This window comes from Tamandua tetradactyla, chromosome 22 (assembly GCF_023851605.1).
Source record: "Tamandua tetradactyla isolate mTamTet1 chromosome 22, mTamTet1.pri, whole genome shotgun sequence".
NCBI lineage: Eukaryota > Metazoa > Chordata > Mammalia > Pilosa > Myrmecophagidae > Tamandua > Tamandua tetradactyla.
In genome coordinates this window covers 4,345,867-4,361,177 of record NC_135348.1, presented here as the reverse complement: position 1 = coordinate 4,361,177, position 15,311 = coordinate 4,345,867, and the positions used below count along the sequence as shown (strand labels likewise).

Below are 15,311 nucleotides of genomic sequence, written 5' to 3'. Positions count from 1 at the left end.
GTGAATAGATATTCCCTACATTTTTCACTAAACATAATGTATTGGATTTAAATTATTCAGATTGAAAATGTATTTACATAAATTGGAGCTTGCATAATTCAGGCTGAGTAGATCCTAGATTTTATAAAGAGCATTTGCTTATTTGAGAAGATGGTTCCAAGGCAGTAAATGTCAGAGTCTACATTTTGAGCCTTTTTTTTCCCTTACAACAAACAAACCAAGAAGTCTGATTCAATATTTGTAGCGCACCTTTCAACTCTGTGGAGATTTTAGTAAGGTGCTATGTTTGTCATGCTCAGTTAAGCAAATTTTGTGCACAGTATTAACTAGAAAAATTAAGTACGTTTCTTTTTGAAAGAAGCGCCTAAAGCAAATCCAAAAGGATTTTTAGCAATCCTTAAAATAATAAAAGTGCATTCTATTTTTAGTATCCTACAAAAAATAAGTAGTTATTTTTTTGGTCAGCTAGATAAAAGAATGGGTCTTACACATATACAGCAGAACTTTTGCATTCAGTACTATTTCTTAGTGAAGGGTAAAATTTAAAGGCTGGGGTAATATTTTGCGGAGAAAGCTTTTCATCCATTGGTTCCTTTTCTCCATTGCTAACCTAGCCTTTGATGTAAATAATAACGAAAATAAATGATCTGTATCCATTTTATAGTTGTACCTATCTCTTCTTAAAAAAAAAAAATTGCTCTAAGAATCACAGCCACAGTTGCATAGTCCAGCCATATATTTTCGATGGTCTCAGGTCCCCTTGGGGGTATAGCACTATTGTCATAAGGGTATGTCACCTGCAGAGTCTCTTGATAGGTCTGATTTTGGATCATATATTAAAAGAGGCAGGTAGTGACCAAGTTAGGATCTAAGGCACACAGCTTGACAGTTTATCAGGGAAAGTGTAACAAAGACAGTCAGTAAGCACAAGCCAGAGAGGAAGATTAATGATATGGAGGAAGAAATTTTCAGTCAAATGATACCCTATTCAGTTAACCACAGGGATACATATGCAAATAATCCCTGGGAAAAAAATAATACCCAGAACTGATGTATCTCTGAGGCTCTGTAGAAGAGTCCCTCTCACCCACAGTCAGGTCTCAGGTCTCAGTATTTGAGATTAGCTCGATAACTTCTGGTTTGACTCACTTGGGAGTTCTCTGATAAGAAATGGAAGGGAACCCCACGTTTGTAAAACAAACTGCTGAGACTTACAAAACACATTAAATATACTAACTCATGGTATGCAACAGCATACCTCTAAAGCAGCTCATTCAGACCTAAGTGTTCTAAGATAAGCCCTCCCACAAACTGCTGACCCTCTCAGCCAATTGTTTAGCTCTGACCAATGCCTGCCTAGAGGATGCCTGCTGAACTCCATGCTGAAATCATCCCATAAAATAGCACCTCCTAAACAAACGAGCTTTCCTGAACATTCTTATGAGATACTAGAGGTGTTGCTCTCTAAATTGCTCAGCATATGTAATGCAACCTGCTTTTTGACCAAAAGATTATGGTCTTTGTAGGGTCATGCTAGTCACAGCTCAGAGCCAGCTCCCAAGATAGTGGAGAAGTCACTGACATGCTTCCAGGCCATCGCCTAGCCCTTGGCTACCCCCACTCCTTTTTCCTTCTTGCTTGTTTGCTTGCAGATGTTTCAATATGTTTCCATTTCAAAACCCAGAGGAGATATTAGGTCTAATGGAATGACCTGAGCTTATCTTGAATCCTAGCTGTTTGCCAGAGTGGGAATGCTACTCGATGGCTGCAGGATACATGCCTTTTGCTCAGTGGCAGTGCCCCTTCACCCTAGGGTGTATAAGTACCCACTCCTTGGACAGCATGGATTGTCCCTCATCTCAGATGCCAAGCAGGCTGTGCAGAGCCACCATCCACCAACCCTGACCCAAGCAGCTGGACTTCCCAGGGTCTTGATGAGACCTTTTCCCTTGCTCTTTTGGATCCTTTGTGCTGTGTAAGTAATAAGGTGGTCATGAATTGAGAATCTATGTTGTGCCCTGTTTGTGCTCCCATGATAGTTGAAGCAACTGGCTCCACACAGATGTTTTTTCTCCACCTCAAAATACTTCTGGTCTATGAGTCAATCACCACTAATATCAAGAAAGACCTACAAGCTTTTTTTTTTTTTTAATGAGGTTCAAATTATTTTTGTCATTGTTATCTATTTGTACAAAACAACAATGAAACATGCAGAATTCGCATAGCAAGCACTCACAAAATAAAATGCGATGCATATGACCGCACTGAATAACATAATTGAAGCATTCTATCCTTTAGGAAAACCCAGCTTTTAACTAGAATATATGCATATGCCTACAATCATTCTGAGAAATGCAGACAAATCATTAAAGAATGCACATCTATCCTGTAACTACTTGTTGAAGAATGCTTTAAAAACTATTACTTTTTTTATTCCTTTGCTTTGTATATAACATATATACATATATATGCAATAAAAAAAGTTAAAAATAAAAAAAATGTCATGCATATACATGGAGGACAAGCTTGAGAATTAGTCAAGTGAAATGAATTAAATAATATCATTTTAAATGAGTTAGATACATTGAATGCTATTGAAGACAGTTAAGGTAAAACATGAATGATAGAACAAAATAATGTTATGATTTAATTCATTAAAAATATTAAAATATTTAGCAAATAAATCCTGGTGCTGAATCATTATACTGATATTTCTTTTAGCTTCCAGTGTCTTAGAGTAGCTAGAAATAAAAACCTAAAATTGTGGAATTGTTAATCCAAACCAAACTCTGAAATCTATTCTACAACCAGTTGTCGCAATGTACTTCGGAATGTATTGCTTTTATGTATATATGCTATTTAAAGAGAAGGAGGGGTATAACAGAGAAGATAGGATTTAACAAATGAGTATGACTAATGAATCATTATATTGATATTTCTGTTGGTCTCCAGTGTCTTAGAGCAGCTAGAGAAAAAAATGAAAAATCATAGAATTGTAACCCATATTAAGCTTTAAAATCTATTCTATAACTACTCGTTAAAATGTACTTAGAAGTTTATTGCTTTTTCATATATATATTTCAGAATAAAAAAAAATTTAAATGCACAATTGACTTGAATACCAAATGTCCAAAAGGACATGAAAACTTACTCAATGGTTTTAGTCATCAGGAAAATGCAAACATGCACAAATACTAGAACAGCTTTTACTAAATAAAACATAAAAACAGTAAAAGAATGCAATTCCAAGTTTAAGTGAGTATGTGAATCTAGTAGACCCACTGTGGTAGTTAGGTTCAGTTGTCAACTTGGCCAGGTGAAGGCACCTAGTTTTGTTGCTGTGGACATGAGTCAATGGTACGTGAACCTCATCTGTTGCTCATTATGTCTGCAGTCGGCTAGGAGGCGTGCCTGCTGCAATGAATGACATTTGACTTAATCGGCTGGTGCTTAAATGAGAGAGCTCAATGTAGCACAGTCTAAGCAGCTCAGCATACCTCATCTCAGCACGTGCAGCTCAGCCCAGGCCTTTGGAGATACATAAAGGAATCACCCTGGGGAAAGTTGTTGGAACCCAGAGGTCTGGAGAGAAGGGCGGCAGAGACCATTGTGCCTTCCCACATAAGAAAGAACCTCAGTTGAAAGTTAGCTGCCTTTCCTCTGAAGAACTAATGAAATAAATCCCCTTTTTATTAAAAGCCAATCTGTCTCTGGTGTGTTGCATTCTGGCAGCTAGCAAACTAAAACACCCACATACACTGCTGAGAGGTAAAAATCAGTCACCCATTCTTGAAGATGACATTACTGGTTAAAGTTGAAGATAACTGAACCCTCCAACCCAGGAATTTCACTCCTCGGTATATGTCCCACAGAACTGCGATGTTGTGTGCACTGCATGCAATATTCAGAAAGGTCCAGAGCACCATTGTTTGTCACAGTCCAAAGTTAGAAACAGGCCAAATGTTCATCAACACAGACTGGGTACATAAGTTGTAGTTTATTCATATTTAGAATACATTTAATAATGAAAATGACATAGCCGTAGCAATACACACAATATGTATGAATAATAAAGACATACCGTTGAATAAATGTAGCCCACACAAATGAATATATTATGGTTGATTCCATTTATATAAAGTTCTAAAAATAAGTTTACTTAATCTATGCTGCTAGATTCAGGATGGTGGTTCTTTGGCAAGAAAGGAATGGGGAAGGGTTATTGATCAGGAAGAGCCGTAATAAGGAGGTGACCTGAAGTTCAAGTAATCTGGGTGATGGTCCATCAGAATGCCCAAATAGTAGAAATTTATTGAGATATACACTTATAATTTGAGATGTTCTCTGTGTGTATACTTTATAACAATGTTTAAATGTAGCAATGTTTAAATGTAACTATTGCTCATTATCAATAAAATAATAACATATAATAAAAAATTATGTGGGAACATTTTTCATTAGTGTTATTTCCTCTATCGAAATTTGATAAACCAAGAAATATTTTCTTTTTATTTCTGAGTTAATGTCATAAAAAAGCCTGAAATCATATTTTCTAAATGCATCTTACTGGTACTTTATTTATTTTGCAAATTATAATAAAAATAAATACAAAGAACATAGAATATCTGTAGTATTGCTTAATTATCAATTTATCACTATCTCATTCAGACACTAAAGCGTAGCAACCCAGGAACAGCAACAAGATCCTTAACTAACTCCTCTTATCCTCATAAAGCTCTCTAATTAACACAATTAAATAAAAAGTGCTTTTGTATAATCCACGTGTTTTAATCTTTCAAATTTCTAAATTTTATAGTTTTAAGAAGCAAGGATTGACTGCATTAACACAAAAAACATAAATTTTGGTGCAACAACTTTTTCAGGGGTACAAATAGTAAAATTCTAGATAAATAAGGAAAGAGATATATATTTTTTATCCTGAAGGCATGGTCCCATGATTAGATTTTAATCCATTACTTAGAATTATTCATGTAAATGTGTTTTTAAGGAAAAGAAAAACAAACAAACAAACCTGGACTCATGAGGTTAGTCCTCCTAATGAAAAGCCCTTATGTTAAATCTTTCTAAATTATTAGTATATTTTATAATAATAATAAATTCATATATTCATGGAGACTGAAAAATTGCAACGGAAGTACTAGCTTTTAACAGCATGCTATGTATTATCATATATGAGATATTTTCTTATCACGTGGCATGTAAGTCAATATAAACAAATTTGAGTAATATAATTGTAGGAAGCAAATCACATTGGAAAAGTGCAAGCTGGCTCCTGGTATCATTGTGATTTTGAATTCTGACTCTAGCCCTTGCTAGTTATAGAGCCTTAGTTTCCCATATGGAAAGTGAAGGTAATTATAATAGGTATATCAAAGGTACTTCCTTAATATTAACTCATATAAAATGTTTAGTAAGCACTCCATAATGTAAGGCATTATTATGATTAAATTACCCAATATTACTAATCCAAATAATTCTGAACCATTCAGTCTGTTTTTATCTACTTAAAAATTGCAATTATATATTTATATATAAATCCTGTGTAGGTGAACTCACATACACAAATATGAAGCAATATACAAGGAAAGTATTCGCTTTCCTTGGGATTAGTGTCATTTCTAAGGTTATTTTAGGGGTTCCAAGAATATCAATAATTAAACATCATTGCATTCACCTTTTATTCCACACTTTAAATATTAAGCAATTTAAAAGTATATATATCTAACTGCTTTGAAGTATATTGATTAAAATACCAGTATTTTCCTCCCTGAATGCATCCATAAGTATAAACTTCTCCCTCTGCATATAAAATAAGATTTGATAAATGCTGAAAATAACTTTTAAATTAAAATAAAGTGTGAAAAATTGGCCTCAATTTTGTCTTTGTGCATACCTGACACCCAATTTTGAGCATAAAAAAACACAAAATTTTCTTTTGACTCTATAGAATATATTTCTTTGAGAAATGTGCAAACATTTAAAATATTCATTTTAGAAATATTTCTAAGTAATAAAAAAAGGAAGAAAAGGAGGAGGGGAGGAGCAAGGGAGGGAAGAAGGGAAGGATGGAAAAGGAGGCAGAGAGAAAGAGAGAGAGAGAGAGAGACAAAGAGAAAGGGAAGAGAGTCAAACAAAGCAAGAAAAAAATTCAACAAAATATTTCCTCAAGGGGAAACCATATAATCTAAGACTGAAATCAATAGTCATAACTATATCACATATTTCTTTTTTATTTATTAATTGACATTCATTCGTTAACACACTTTATTGAAGACATTATGGATCGTATATTTTGGGACCTTATTAACTCCTTTATGAGTCCATTTACACTATTATCACAATTGGGAAATCATGGGGCAGTATCACTAAGCTACAGAATTCCCAGCATTTCAGTATTAAACTCTTGTCCATATAACTCCTATGTGTGGAATGAAAGATGATGCACTTTTATTAAAGAACTAGAGTTACAGTTTGCTCTTCAGTTTTGTTAAAATTAAGAAGACTGTGATTTGAAGACAACCAACCAAAAACAAATGATGAATTTTCATGAACATACTGGAAAGCATATTCATGATGATGGGTTGGATGGTTATGGATTGTAATGGCATAAAAGAAATTATCTTTGGTGCCTCATCACCTTGCCTGGCCTAGCTATAGATTTTCCTTATAAGTCGGATCCCAGATATCCCTGCCCTTGGACATACCTGCAACCAGCAAGGCCTGCACCTCTTTAAGTCTGGGATAAAAAAGGGCCATCCCAAGAATCCCCAAAAGGCTCCAGCTATTCCTTCTTCAGATGCCCCCATGTAGCTTCTACCCCTTTGCTCTGCTTAACTTACAAGCAGGGCAGGTATTTCCAGATGGTTTGGATGATAAAAAGCTGTCCTCAGCTTCTCGAGGCCCTTGCAACTTCTGCCTTTTGCACTTTATTATTGGAAACCTCCAATCCCCAGTATCCTTAGGAAAATCTTTCAGCCTCCCCTCTGGGTCACAAGAAAGGCAAGAGACCAGGGCCCACATGTGCTCCGTAATTCTTTCATGGATCCTTGAAGCAGCCTATGTTAGGTAGGCAGAGCCCGGCCACCATCCTCAGTCTCCTCTTTTTCCTCCAGGCTCTTCCTCTCGGCTGGCTGGCTGTCTTGTCTTTTTGCCTCATCACCCAAACTTCACACAACATCTGAAACGGCTGCAAAGGCACAGCTTACATATATGTCTATACACACCACACTGGGATACAAATCCCAGCCATCAACCATCCTCACACAAGCCAGCCTTGTAGAAATCGATCAAATGAATTAAAGTTATGAATATTAGGGAGGGAGTGGAGGGACTAGAAAGGATCGTTATAAATCTGCTCTTTGCTCTTTTTCTCATAAAAAGAATAGAATACTTGGAACATTCTTTGTCACATTGTTTCAGGCATTTGGGGTTAGAGAAAGACACCAGAAGAATTGTCAAGGAATCTTTGCAGGTTGGAAGGCCCACCTTCCTTCAGATTCCATTTTCTTCCTTAGTACCACCATTGTTAACAATAGAAACATCACAAGTAAATCATTGACAATACAGAGTGCTACAATTACATGAGTCCAGTTGGATTTCAGAGCGAGCTCTATTATCGTATTTGATCTACAGAAAGAAGAGTACACATTTATCAAAGTTGGAGATACATTTTACAATAACCCACCCACCCAGTAGAAGGTGGGGAAAGGTTTCTGAATGATGTAAAGGGAGAAATGGGAAAAGAGCAATGCAAGATGCGATTTAATTTAGATAAATGTAAGGTAATACACAGAAGGTGTGCCAAGAGAAAGAAATAAATTGAAGAGTGTTGGTTAAAGAACAGCATTTGGAGATAAATGAAGGGTTATTGTGGAAAAGAAATTTGCTACATGAGAACAAAGCAAAAAACCAAAAATGAGTGTTGCTGTATATGAAGTTTCCTTTTTATCCATGCCACTAGAATCTGTTTGTACCAAACATCAGTAACTGTAAACATAATAATTATAATAGCTTAAATGTATTGAGCACACAGTAGGTGCAAGACCCTGCATTAAATTCTTTATCTTAGTATTTAACACTCAACTAATCAAGAAGCAAGTACTGTTATTGATCACATTTTACTAAAAATGGGGAATGAAAAAGCTTAACTGTTCAAGTTGCACGGTTAATGTAGTGGAGCAAAGAAGATATAAAATTTGGAAACAAGGTATAAAAAATAAGTACAATAAATTAAAAGGAAGCATGCAAAAGCACTGCAGATTAATATATAGGAATAAATGGTTTAAGCAAAACATAATTTTCACAAGTGATAAGAGCTATCATGCATCAGTATTTGCTGTATGTTGGGTTACTGTTTTGCATGCTTTACCCGTCCTGATTTATTTAATCTTCAAAATTCACATGAGTTTGAATTATTACCCACATTTTGAAGTTAGATGCGATAAAGCAGAGAACAATTACGTAACTTCCTTAAGGTCATATAGCTATTAAGTGGCAGAGCTGAGAATCGAATCCAGCACTTTCCATCCCCCTCCTGATTCCCACAGAATCTACTTTTATTATCATTATCACCATTGTCATTAGTTTCCTTGCTAGTTATAGGATTGGAAAAGGGGAATAAAAATACTAGAGAAAGAAAATGTAGCAACAATTAAATACAAAAAAAATGGAAAGTGTTGGCAAAGGACTGGAAAAATAACCTAAGTGAATTAGCAAAAGTTTGGGATAAGCATGATCACATTGAGAAAAAAAAAAAAATGAAACACTATTATCTCTTCATTCATTCAACAGTAGAACAAGAGAGAGAAGGCCTGTTTTCAAAAAGTTTATATTCCAGAAAGTAAAAAACAATCAGATACCATGACTCGAGCACTTACAAGTTTATTCCTAATTTGATCTTCCCATTAGTTCTACCTTTTTTTTTCTTTATGGGCAGGCTCCTGGAACTCCCATTAGGTTTAAATCAAAACATAAATACATGCTATAAGGTTAAATCCATCCTTATCGTAAGGATAATTAAAAGATATCATTTTAACTTAAAAATGATAAATATCTGTTCATGGAAGAAAATAATATGTTAAAAATAAATATAACAAACACTTCACCTTAAACACTCAATGTTTTGAGATTCAGATTAAATAGGCTCAAACAGGATGCTAAGTGCAGTTGATGCCCTACAACCTCCTCATTCTAAGGTATTTCAGGGGGAATACAAAAGTGGGGTGTAATTGATATTTGCTCTTCACAGAACATTCTGAGCTCTGAACTTCACTAATTACCTTAGTGTTTGGACAACTTAACCATCTTGTGTTCATATTGTCCCAATTTGAAACTATTCTTCACCTTTTCCAAAACAGAATTCTTTGCTTACCAAACCCCATCCATGGCTATTCAGCTTCATGTCCATTAAAGCTCAGGCTAAGACTTTTTTAACCTGCTTAATGGGAGGCCACCCCACAGCAGTCAAGGTCAAGGGATAACAACTTGAGTTCTTCTAATGTTTTTGTCTGTCTCCCCATGTCATCTTCATTTTCGAGGCTAAGGATGGTTACAGGCTTCATTTCCCTAGCACTATGAATTGCGTCACCTCCCTTAGAGGTGAGAATTTGTTTTCTTTCTACTGCATTAGTGACACATTACTGGAAGAATTATAATAGAGACAGATGGATAATTCTAAATTTCCCCCGGAATGAAAGGAAATGTTTGAGAAAGCAAGTATTTTTTCAAACAAGAAATTTGCACGAGATTAAGTAAGAATTTTAGGTCACACAGTAACGCTGACATAAAAAAGAACTGAAAATAGCAGGTTTTGAAAGATAAAAACAGCAAAATTCAAAGGAACTCTATGTTTTCTACTCCCCACTGTTTGTAAGCCCCTCCTTGGCACTAAGGAACCATGCTAAATCATTCTATTCAGTGAAGTGAAACACTGTAATGAGAATGATGTGCAGAAGCAGTCCAGAAATCAAACTGAATTATAGAATCAAAGCAAAAGTTACAGTATGTGAGAGAATAACTGTAGAAATCACTTAATGAAGGAGCTAGATCTAGTACTGGGTCATGTAAATCAAATAAAAATAGCTCTGTGTGTGTGTGTGTGTGTGTGTGTGTGTGTGTGTGTATCTGCAGACGAGGTTTGAAAATGATCACAAAACCAAAATGGTTCTGCTAAAAATGTTTAAATACTGTAATTGCAAACACTTTAGGGCACCACTGGTTTTTTGCTTTCTCCTTTATAAATGGAACAAAAACAAGAAAACCTATTTCTTATAAAATTTGACAAATATAAAGAAACAAACTAGCCTACACTATCAGAAGTTTGGTGCATTCCCTTTTAGCTGATTTCCTATGAATGGATGGATATCTGTGAGTTGAAATATGTCTATGTTTATTTTCCACTATTGTAACCAGAGGTGTATTAGACAAAGTCACAATATATTAGCTAAATGCATAACCCATGATATTGACCAGGGCCAATTTTAGAGTCAAAGCAAAAGAACAGGAGTTTCCTCCTATCAGAACAGGAGGTATAGGAGATGTTGGTTGTGGTATCCATGCCAGCTGAATATATATATTTAACTACTTCTTTTTTAGTGTAAAATATAGTACATTAATGGATATGTTAATAACTATTGATTTTCCCATTATTTTAACTCACCCTAATTTCAGTAGAGGAACTAGAAAGTTAAAATTAAGAACATTTTTAAAATTCTTGCTATATATTGTCGAATTGCTTTATAAAAGTAAAATGGATTTTAAAGGGGCATGTATGTGTGTGTGTTTGCATGTGTATATATATATACACACACAGATTTGATTGGTCACCATCATTCCTTATCTTCCCCAGAGGAAATAATCTAGTTATATCGAATCTATTATTCGTTCACAGTAATATTTCAACAATTTTATAAGTTAAACATATTAGTTACATAATTTCATTAAACGTGGAAAATACAAAAAAAGAAAACTGCATATAAGACAGGCTTGCGGGGAGAGCCACAGTGGCACAGTCATAGAGTTCTCATCTGCCATGCTGGAGCCTGGGTACAATTTCTGGTGTCTGCCCATGGGAAAAAAAAAAGAAAACCTCCCATAATCCCCTTACAGAGAAATATTTTGATATATATATATCACATAATTATATAATAGAATCTAAGTGTTGCTAAATGTATGTATATACTTTTAACACATTATGTTATAATGTATATATGGATATATAGTAACAATGCATAAGTGGGTAGTATTGTACCTGTAGCTTCATAACCTTTGTCTCAATAGTACATTATCCGCATTTTTATGCAATTGTGTATATTTCTTTGAACTCTTTAACGAGTGCATAGTATTGTATTCTGTGGATATAAAATAATTTATTTGATAAATCTAATTTTTTGTTATTTGGGTTGTTTTCATTTTTCTCTATTAAAAATATAGTATGAATGAATAAATAGACAATGTATCTTTGCAAATTTATTCTAGAAAAATTAATTCCTAGAAGTAGAATTTGGGAGTCAAATTTCATGATGATTTTAACAATTTAATTCATATTTAAAACTTGACTTGCGGAAAAGAATATTGACTTTCAAAATTATAAATAGAGCAAAAAAAATCTGTTGCTCTGGCTCCTGCCAATATTGAGTTTTATTTTTAATGAAAACACACACACACACATTTATAATCAAAGGAAAATTGTACCTCATTGCTTTAATTTTCATTCACATTATTGTCATGATAGTGAGATATTTGAAGCAATCTAGATGTGCAATGACATGCTAATGGCTAAACGATTTACGGTACAATCACAACTTTAGAGGCATGCTTAACAGCATGTATTTATCTGTTATCCCTGTCACAAAAAAAATGTGTATGGAAGTTTATACTATGGTGTCATATTTATGTTTTGCCATTTAATTTAACAAAATGCGTCAGTATTAATTCCATTGGTGTTCTGTTTATGCAAAGCCTTCCCAACCTGTAATTCCTTTATCTTTTCAAACCATTTCACTTAAAATTGCACTAAGATGTGAGGTAGGACTATAAGGACATGGTTTTAATTTTCAAAGAGTTAACTACTACATGCTTTGTACTAGCTTGGCTTGTACTCTACTGTAATAAGTTTTATTCTCTTCCAGGCACTGGAGAGAAGTATCCAAAGGTGGTGGCTAGATAAAGTCATCAGATAACAATAATTATTCCCTCTTCTTCACCTGCTCTTTTCTATCTTCAAGGGCAATTCTTGATCCAAAATAACTGTTGGGCCAGTCTAACATTCCAGTCAACGAGAAGAAAGGTATAGGGGAAGGGAGACTTTCTGGAAATTCCATACCTGGTTTTAAATTTATCATCCACACCAAAAAAAAAAAAGAAACAAATCACATTTGGATTTGTATTGGTATGCATGAAATTATTTCACTTAGTTAATTATTTAAGCACATCATTCAATTAATTAATTAAAACAGCGTCTTCCAGAGAAGATATCATTGCATTCACTGATGGTTCTGTAGGTCAGTTCAACAGCCCTGACTCGATTAGGCAATGGTTCTGCTCCATGCCAATTACATGGCTGTGTTCAGCTGGCGATGGGCTATGCTGGAAGGGGCAAGTAAGCTTCATTCATGTATCAAGGGGAACATGTGTGGCATCTCAGGGCTCTCCGACAGACCATTGACTTTCCACAACGGATCTCTACTTGGGCTTCCTCACAACATAATGACTACAGAGTATTTGGACTTCTTACATATTGGTTAGCTTCCAGGGACAAGAACTCTAAGAGAGATGAAGTGAAACCTACAACTCTGTAAAGTGTTTGCCAAAAGATCATTTCAAGCACATTTTCTTGGTCACAGTGTGTCACAGGGCGAAACTTTTCTGTAGAGAAAAAGAAATGGACTTCACCTCTTGAAAGGAAGATTGGCAAAGGAGTCATGTCCATTTTTATTTTGCCGCATCTTTCAAGAATATGTTATGGTTTCTTACTCATAGAAACATTTTATATATTTAAAATTCTACAGAAAATTTCCCTATTATAGTTGGTGTATTTTTTATGACTGAATTATTAGAAAAAATTAATTATATTGTTGATACAGGGAACGGTATAATTTTATAAGTGTATTTTCGAAATATGTGTTGCTGGAACCAGTAAGATTCCTTTTACATATTCACCTTGAACCCAACAACCTTCTCAACTATAAAGCTTTTAAATTGAGGTTTTTAGGTTTTCTAGATAAGCAATTACATCATTTGCAAATAATAATGGACTTTTTCTATCATTTCTACTGAATTTTTTTAGTCCAATTATGGTTAGTTAATTTCAAAATAACCAAATTACTTGAAGTCATGAAGTTACCTAATTTCATGCAGCATTGGGTTTTGTTGGGACTATTTATGCCACTGAACACAGCTATGTATGCTCTGAATGCTATGTCCTTTCTTCAATTTTATAGGTTAATATTGTGGAAATAAGGAACAAGTACTTTGCATACAAAAAACAACTGTTTACTTGAGAAAGTTCTCTTAACTTTCCTGGAATAAAGGAATGGAGTTTCCTTTTTCCACGTATAATGAACAATCTAAAGAGTAAACTCTTGTCTTCATAAGAAAGTGACTTGCATTTGATTCCATAGATTTTGAATGCTGCAGATTCTGGAATGGTATACAGTGGCCACATATAGCCTTGAGCAGCTGAAATGTGGCTCATTTCAGTTGCAATGTGATGTGAGTATAAAATACATTTTTCACTTCATAGATTTAATAAAAAATTGGAAAAGATCTCATTAACAATCATCCTATTAATTATATGACAAAATAGTAATTTTGGCCTCAAGTATATTATTAAATTTAATCTCAACTTTTCATTTTTACATTTTTTATATGGTGTTCTAGTTTGCTAGCTGCCAGAATGCAATATACCAGAAACAGAATGGCTTTTAAAAGGGGGAATTTAATGAGTTGCTGGTTTACAGTTCTAAGGCCGAGAAAATGTCCCAATTAAAACAAGTCTATAGAAATGTCCAATCAAAGGCATCCAGGGAAAGATACCTTAGTTCAAGAAGGCTGATGAAGTTCAGGGTTTCTCTCTCAAGTGAGAAGGCACATGGCGAACACAGTCAAGGCTTCTCTCTCAGCTGGAAGGGCACATGGCAAATATGGCATCATCTGCTAGCTTTCTCTCCGGGCTTCTGGTTTCATTAAGCTCCCCGGGAGGCGTTTTCCTTCTTCATCTCCAAAGGTCACTGGCTGGTGGACTCTCTGCTTCGTGGTGCTGCAGCATTCTCTGCTCTCTCTGAATGTCTCATTCTCCAAAATATTTCCTCTTTTATAGGACTTCAGAAACTAATCAAGACCCACCCAAATGGGTGGAGACATGTAGTCCCTTAATCCAGTTTAACAACCACTCTGGACTAAATCACGTCATCCAGGGAGATGATCTCATTCCAGTTTCAAACACACAGTATTGAATAGAGATTATTCTACCTTTATGAAATGGGATTTATATTAAAACATGACTTTTCTTAGGGGGCATACTTCCTTTCAAACCAGCACATATGGCTATTATAAAATCTAAACTTATACATGTGGCTTGCATTGTGTTTCTATTAGATTGCACTGCTCTAGGGGACTATTTTGAAAGGAGTTGTTGGGAGGTCAGAAGGCTAAAAATTGCATTGCACAACAGAAATGTAAGTTTGGGGGAGTGTAAGGAGTAAGGAGAAGAAGTAATTGATGAAACCACAGAGAATTTCAAACAGAAAGAAAAAGAATGTGAAATATCTGAGGAAAGAGAAACGAACAGGAAACTTGATGTCCAGTCCTGAGTCTGCCCTTAGCTAGATTTTGGCATAACAGGTAAATATCTGAAAACACTGTTGCTAAGAATAAGGGATTATGATTTCTGAGATCCTTTTCAGCTCTAAAACTTTGAATTTTAAAAACATAAAACAAAGAAAAATTAAATATTTTAAGGTTTTCACCCTAAAGCTTATCTTACTGTAACCTTTTCATATATGCATAAAAATGATATTTTCTGTAAACAGATTATAAAGATATTTTCACTATTATTCATGCAATACCAGCATTTATTGAACATTTATATGTACTACTTAATGTTAGTTACCTGGAATCGTTAAGTTGCCTGCAAAATTTAGATCAAAGCAATTTGTGTTCTTCCCTCCACCTCCACCCCCCCCCCCATGTTTTCTAGAAAGAAAGCACTGTTTTTGCCAAGCAGGAGTCGGTGGAGTTAGAACAATGAATTTCCTATCTGAGTCGCAAGATCTTTTCTGTCATAATTTTTT

At 34.8% G+C, this 15,311-nt stretch overlaps 1 protein-coding gene across 9 annotated transcripts in view; it reads right to left on the bottom strand.

The window, feature by feature from the left end:
• Positions 1-15,311, bottom strand: part of FSTL5 (follistatin like 5) — an 875,733-nt gene that overhangs the window by 339,203 nt on the left and 521,219 nt on the right. The gene's annotated exons all lie outside the window — the stretch shown is intronic.